General features: G+C 29.1%; 1 long non-coding RNA gene across 1 annotated transcript; it reads left to right on the forward strand.

The window, feature by feature from the left end:
* Positions 1-3,648: 3,648 nt before the first annotated feature.
* Positions 3,649-4,290, forward strand: LOC146922550 (uncharacterized). Its single transcript, XR_015012498.1, has 2 exons — positions 3,649-3,852; positions 3,936-4,290. It is a non-coding gene; the product is annotated as an uncharacterized LOC146922550 (long non-coding RNA).
* Positions 4,291-7,952: the final 3,662 nt, after the last annotated feature.

The following is a 7,952-nucleotide window of genomic DNA, read 5'->3' on the forward strand; positions in this document are numbered from 1 at the left end:
AGAGCCTCTCTCTCCTCTCTCTAGAATTCATGTTTATCTAGAATCTAGAATTACATAAGAAATAAGTTAGGCTTGCATAACTTTGGATTATGTCTTTTTGAAAACGTGTTGATCTAGTGTCCCTTTTTTTTCTTCGTATTTCTATTTTTTTCCTTAATGAATTTGGGTAATGCTTCTAGCATCACTTTTTTTTTTAGGGAACATCTAGCATCACCTTTGTTTCATAAAAATAATAATATTTACCAATAACAAATATTTTTCCCATGTTATTTTTTTAGGATTCAGTGATTAATAGTTGTGCCGTATTTTTTTAGGATTCCCATGTTATTTTATTTATATTTGTAATAAAATAATTATTTGTATGGTTTGTACAACATAATGACATGTGTCATTGATTTAAATAGATGAAAGAAGAATGTCATGTTGATTATTTATTTAAACTATGCTTGAATGTATATATAGGAGATAGGAGATTTGAATTCATGAAATAGCGTCATATATGCCTAAATACACTAATCAACACTCTTTCTCTCCACAATTATAAGAGTAGCATAATTTTTAATATTTTTTTAATAACTCATATATCGACTCAAGATTATATTATTAAATATCATATGCATGTCCCCGTGAGCTTAGCTCAGTTGGTAAGGACAATGCATAATATATGCAAGGTCTGGGGTTCAAACCTCGGACACAACCAGAAAATAACATATGTATCAATTCAATGGTACACTACATCTGTTTTTTTGTAGGATGTAGTGTACATCCTACAAAAAACAGATGTAGTGTACCATTGAATTGTCTTGTAATAAATTATTTACGTTTGAAATTTGTTTTTTTGAAATTTGTTTTTTTTAACGGTAAGATGAAAAAAAAATCTACACTCATTTATAATATCGCGAGGAAGGTAAATAAAGTCTGATAGCTTGTTCTTTTGTTCCAACCAGTAAATAATTTTACACTCGAGTCAAATGCATTTTTTTTTAAGATTTGTCAAATAATTTGTTATATAAATAAAGGATATGTCCCGTGATTTTATAATATTTATTAGTAATAAGTTATTAACTTGTCCAACGTTTTTTATTGACAAAACTTGTCCAAAGTTTTTTGGCGAGGTATAATTATTTTTTCCGTATTTTTAATATATTAAGAACTATGCTGTTTTTTTAAATATTTATCAACGAAAAATATTCATCTCTTGTTTTTTTACGTTTCCTTTCAATTCAAATGGATACATGTGTAAAATAATTTTATACCGTCAATGTAAAGTGATTAAACTCGTTTTCATATTTATTTTTTATGTAATTGATAAATCAAAGAAATGTAATTAGTTTATCTTTATATTTAACTGTTAGTAGACTATTAACATATTTTGTTTTTGACTTTTTGGATGCCATAAATGATAATTAATATTGAACAAATGCTATAAATAAAATTGTTTATGTTTATATTCCTTGTAGTGCCACTTGTACATTTTTTATATGTATTTGAGCTTAGCATGCCATGTGTAATTCTCATTTCAACCATCCTCAAATGTATGTTAGAGAGATTATCTTTATATTTAACTGTTAGTAGAATATTAACATATTTTGTTTTTGACTTTTTGGATGCCATAAATGATAATTAATATTGAACAAATGCTATAAATAAAATTGTTTATGTTTATATTCCTTGTAGTGCCACTTGTACATTTTTTATATGTATTTGAGCTTAGCATGCCATGTGTAATTCTCATTTCAACCATCCTCAAATGTATGTTAGAGAGATGAAGAATTAGAAGGCATTTGATGTTAATCCTCATAAATAGAACAATGAAGAACAATAGTACAATTGTACAACCATTATCTCCATTACTTCAACATTTCATGCGCATAGTACAAGCTACAACTGTGTCTCTACTGGATTGGAACGGTTAATTCCCTATCAAAGAATGGTTTTCAAATTATTCTCTCCTAGGACATTAACCATATCAAGCAACAAATCAATGATGATTGATCAAACTTCTACATCGACTCTTTGAAGTGCTGGTAACTCTACAACGTCTCTTTCATACCTCTATATAAAGGAATGAAGACTTGAAGATTAATAAAGACTCTACAACATATTACTTGTGCCAAAACTCTTCTAAAATTATAAAGGCATTTATTGTGCATATTACTTTGAATTTTTTTATCAAATTTCATATCTTAGAAATTTTTAAGTCTTAGAGTCTGATTTGTTTTATATTGTGAACACCACTGATTTTATGTCAAGTGTTCAACTAAACTTATTCTTTGTAATTTGTATGTTTAGGAAGTCTCTTACTTTTGTGCTTGAGCATAGGAAATCTCTTGCTTGTGTGCTTGAGTATTTGAAGTCTCTTGCTTGTGTGCTTGAGCAATTGCAATCTTGTGTGATTATAGTGAATATCTCCTTGGAAGTGCAAGGGAGACTGGACTACTTCCGGTTTATGGAAGGAACCAGGATAATTGCTTCTCTCTCTCTCTCTCTCTCTCTCTCTCTCTCTCTCTCTCTCTCTCTCTCTTGTTTCTCTCTATCTCTTTTATATCCGCTGCATTAGACTCTGAACATTGTTCCAGACTCTGCACTCTATCAGGCTCTGGACTCTGGACTTAGTTAAAAGGAAGAGAAAAAGCTAACACAATTCAACCCCTCCTTCTTGTGTTTTTCTAACCTTCAAATCATCTTTCCTATAATATGTCCAGATTCTACAACTTTAGACACTCCTAATCCTGTCAATGGTTGCAATCACTTATCAGTTAGTAGCTATCTTTATCATACTGTCACATATTGGTCCAGTCAACAAAACTTCATTATACTTACTTATAGTTACTTAGTTTATAGCTAATTGTTTCTTGTTGAGAGAATTAGTTGCTATATTAAAATTCATTTGTAATTTGTTTACAAAAAGTGAATTGAAAAGCAATAAATTTTTCTTGTGTTGATTAGGGTGATGGGAAATTGAAGGTGAAACCAAATCAAAAACTTTCAATTTCAGTTTCGATTTCCTTTTTCCATTACTTTAACAAAGTTTCAAAATCAATTTCAATTTTTATTTTTCTTATTCCATTTTGTTTTGATTAGGGTTACGGGGAAATTGAAGGGGAAACCAAATCAAAAACTAAATTCATTACTAAGTAACACAGTAGGATTTGAAAATTGAATGAAAAAAAAAGAAGAAATTGAAGCAAGAAATAGAAAGAAAAAAATAATTTACACTTAGGGTTTGTGCAGAGATGGAGACGGATGAATCGATACCAAGAGAAGAAGACAAGTGAGTTGTGAGCATGAGATTCGATGAAGAGTGTGAGATTCGACGAGGAGATGGAGGGTGTCGCCGTCTCGGCGTAACTGACGGTGATGGATGGAGGAGGGCGTCGTCGCTTGCATCACCAGAGAGAAGAAGATGAGTCACGTTTCTGGAAAAGATAAAATGAGGATGGCAAGTTGGAATTTTCATGTTAACTAAGGATAGGATAGTAATTTCCAACATACAAAAAAATTTATTTATTTTTTTAATGGGGAGGTTGTGGCCACCCCCTTACTCATGTGGCTCCGCCATTATGTGACTTAGTTACTAATTGTGCTAAAGAGACAAATACAACCCGTTGATATACTTAAGAGACATTTAATAATAATTCTAAAATTAGGAACGAGGATTTTATAATTCATAAGTGCTAAAAACTATTTATTTGTTGTACAAACATCATGAACTTTATATATTATATGAAGTGATCAAACCATTTTCTATTTGTTACGGGGAAAAGGAGAAAAACATGACTAGTTTTCTCAAATTTGTTTATATCATGGTCATTTTTATTTCCTTATTTCTCATTGCAACAGACGTTAAAGGTATGTTATTTTTCATCCTTTTTGTTTTTCTTATTCCCTTGGTTTATAATCTAACATTCTTATATTCTCTTTCTTAATTGCAGCTTTTTTAAAATGTGATTCTGACCTCGATTGTCCACCTAAAATGTGTTATAGTCATCTTTCTTTTGTTTCATTGTGTGTTGACAACCACTGTGATTGTATTCAATGGAAATTTCAGACTAAGATCCCTAAGGCTTTTCCATGAGTAGTCATTCAGTTATTGTTTGGAACCTAATAGTTGGATATTTTTCCCTATGAAAAAAATCAAACTTTTTATTTATGCCTTTATACTCTCAGATGAAGATAATGAAATGAAATAAGACAGAAAAAAAAAATAGTTCTTATGTTAGATCTTTCTCTCTTAATTTTGTATGTATCCTATGGACTCCAATTCAAACATATCACTTTTCTTTCCAACTCCATGACCTATCATAACATATTTAAGAGTTAAGTAGAAAAATAATGTGTGCTACATCAAAGCTTTTTTTTTTTTTGAGCAAAGCTACATCAAAGCTTATCATTTTATATTTATGTCATAACATTCTTCCATATATTATTTTGTTTACACTTCATCTTATATTTATTTCATGTATTAGATTTTATATACCACGTATACTGAAATGGTTATACTCAATTGGAATTGAAATACAAACTATATTCTACTAGGTATTTGACTCGTGTATTGACCGGGTTTTATTAGAATGCGTTTATATAATATTATTTTTTATATTACTTGATTTTATCAAATTTGGAGAATATTAAAAATCTTAAATATTATTTATTTATGAAATTGAAGAAATTTTTAATAGCACCTTGTACAATTACATATCATACTTGAACAATTATATAGATTTGACTTGAACAATAAAAAATTTAACAACCTTTGTACAAATGGATTAAAAAAATCGTAACATTTATTCAATGCACAATGTTATAAGCTTTTCTTTAGAGGAATGATATTTTGACATCCATTAGATGACAACTTTATTGAAAATTTAAAATGATAATGCTAATTACACTCAAATTTGACTTAAAATGATAATGCTAATTCCTTTATTTTATTTAATAAGTGGAGAATATATTAAAAATTAAAAACATATAATATATTTACTGTAATTAAATTTATTTGTGTGTCAAATGTTATAAGTTTTTCTTTAATTACACTCAAATTTGACTTAAAATGATAATGCTAATTCCTTTATTTTATTTAATAAGTGGAAAATATATTAAAAATTTAAAACATATAATATATTTACTGTAATTAAATTTATTTGTGTGTCAAAATGAATAAATGTAATAAAAAAAATTCACATTTATAGAGTGAAGAGTGTGTGAAGGGTTGTTCTTATGGCCATGGGAACGCTATCGAAAACTTACATTAAAATATGTGTAGAACTTTATCTTCTTACATTGTAACTCAAAAAAAATATTATATTCATTATATAGAAAGACACTTAAATGACTCAAAACACAAAAAATTGTCACTTAAATCATTCAAACAACCTGAGCTAATAAATGATAATAATTAAAGAATAGGAAAAAAATAGTAGTGCAAAGGTTAGAAACTTATTTTTAAAAAATAAAGCAAAGTAGTAGTAAAAAAAATGTAACTGATAAATTTATTAGTAGAATTAATTTTCACTACCTTTGATCAATTTTTTTTACTATTTTTAGAATATTTTATTTGACCAAACACAGAACATTACCAATAAATATAATTTTATCTAATGATGATGATAAAATATATAATTATTTTTTTACAAAGGTTCTTTTTATATAGTATGTCTCACATCTTAACATTGTATGTGCCAAAAATATATTCATGGGTACTACCAATTGCTCTTTAAGCCGTATAAGTATGTTTTTGCTACTAAGATTATCAAATATAAAGATCAAGTATTATAAGAAAAGTTGTACAAAGATTGTCAAATATCCAAAACAATCCACTTCAAGTATTTCAAAAGAAACTAAATATAAAACCATGTTTGTGAGAATAAATTTCCATGTTTATTACGATTTTCAAAAAATAGGGCACGAAGAAAAGAAGAAAAAAAAACTATATATTAAACAGTAAAAAGGTCAGTTGCAACAATGTAAAAACTAATATAATAAAATAGATAAGTAATTACATAAGGAAAAACTAATCCTTCAAGGACTCACAAGAAATAAGAATTCAATCCTACACACCGTCTACACCATTTATACAAATGAGTAGGTGGTCAACCAAACGACCACTGATGGTTAGATAATATTCCACATAATAAAATATAATCATAAAATAGCATTCAAGAATTTCAAGTATTACACATATAACATCATGTGAATATTAAACTAATAACATCAATTTAAGTGTACAAACATCGCCAAATCAAATATATCGCAAGGACACGACTTCACATAAATTCACATTATTCACCATATCACAAGTTTTACAAATTCACCAAGTCACATAATTCACCAAATCACCAAGTCTCATAATCACATATGAAACTTTTCACATAACTATGCATTTAATGTTCTAGACACTCTTACATGCATTTGGGACCATTTTGGATTCCGGATATAATCTTACTGAGTGATCCACCAACGTAATCCTCATCAATTACGTTCTTCACCAACTAATGTAAACCCTTACGTATTTCCTTCTTCACCAACTAACGTAAACCCTTACGGATTTTGTTCTTCACCAAAGACTCAACTTGACTATGAATGCATGAACTTTCAAGACTCGACAGTGCAGAAATCACAACTCTACATTATACAATTTACACCATCATATAATATCTTCACCAACACCACCATTTGCATTATCAATTACTTACATCCACACATCAACAAGTCATCATCACCAAAATCATGATAAAAAATCATCATCAATAATCATCGTCATAATCATCTCAACAAATAAGCAATGTCACTTCATAAGCATAAATTGCATAATAGACGGGCAATCACCCACATCATGATAACCAACATATTAAACACCCATCAATCATAAATTCATTCTTATTTCATCATATTATCATGCTTACGAAGTCATTTACAAGTTTTCAAATCATAATTCCTCATTTTGCTAAAGTTCATCTATTTTCACAAAAAATCGTCTATTTTAAAATTTTCACACAATTCATCATATCTCACGCATATTAATCCTCAATTCAATCCTAATCTAACATATACTTATGAGCATAAAGTAATTTTCAAGCTAACAAGTCATATTTCAATATTGGACTAAAGTTCGTCTATAAATTCTAAAGTTCGTCTATTTTGACATTTTTCACAAAAATCAAGTTTCATGATCATAATAATCCTACTTGGTTATTCTAAGTCCATTGTTACATAAAACAAGTCATTACCTCATCATTTTATTTATTAAACCAAGTTTCGAAAATTCCAAGTTCATGTGCATTTTTCGTTCAAAGTTCATCTCAAATAATAAAACCAATTTAATCCAATTCAAAAGATATTTCAGCAACATTTTTAGTTAAAACATCATCAAAATACATCAAAAGGAACACTTGGGCATGTCCAGAAACATCCCCAAAGGCCTGAGACGCGCAGAACAACACGTGCGCCTAGAGGCCTCGGGAGAAATTGTTACCAGCACGTGGGCCTATGGCCTCTTGAACAAGATACCAAGAATCTGTTCAAGCACGTGGTTTTCTGAGGCCTCTTGAACCTTCATTCTTGGTATTGCAAATCCCTGTGGTAACAGAATACCAGATTTGTGTAACAGATTACCATGTCTAGCAGAAACTCCTGATAATCGATTACCAAATAGCTGTAATCGATTACCATTGTGTAAAAAGTTTGTGTAACAGATTACCGTGTCTAGCAGAAACTCCTGATAATCGATTAACAGATAACTGTAATCGATTACCATTGTGTAAAAATTCAAAAATATGAATGTTAGAAGTGTGTAATCGATTGCAACTTATGTGTAATTGATTACCAATGTCCATGATTCAGTTTTTCATGAATCAACATGTTTCAAACTCATTCATTTTCATCAAAAACCTTTTTGGAAAGAGTACCTTGCTTTATGAACAGTGTTTTAGCCTCTAAATTCAATTGAGATC

The sequence above is a fragment of the Medicago sativa genome, chromosome 5 (genome assembly GCF_051527215.1).
Source record: "Medicago sativa cultivar Bolivia chromosome 5, Bolivia_mono, whole genome shotgun sequence".
NCBI classification, from domain to species: Eukaryota; Viridiplantae; Streptophyta; class Magnoliopsida; order Fabales; family Fabaceae; genus Medicago; species Medicago sativa.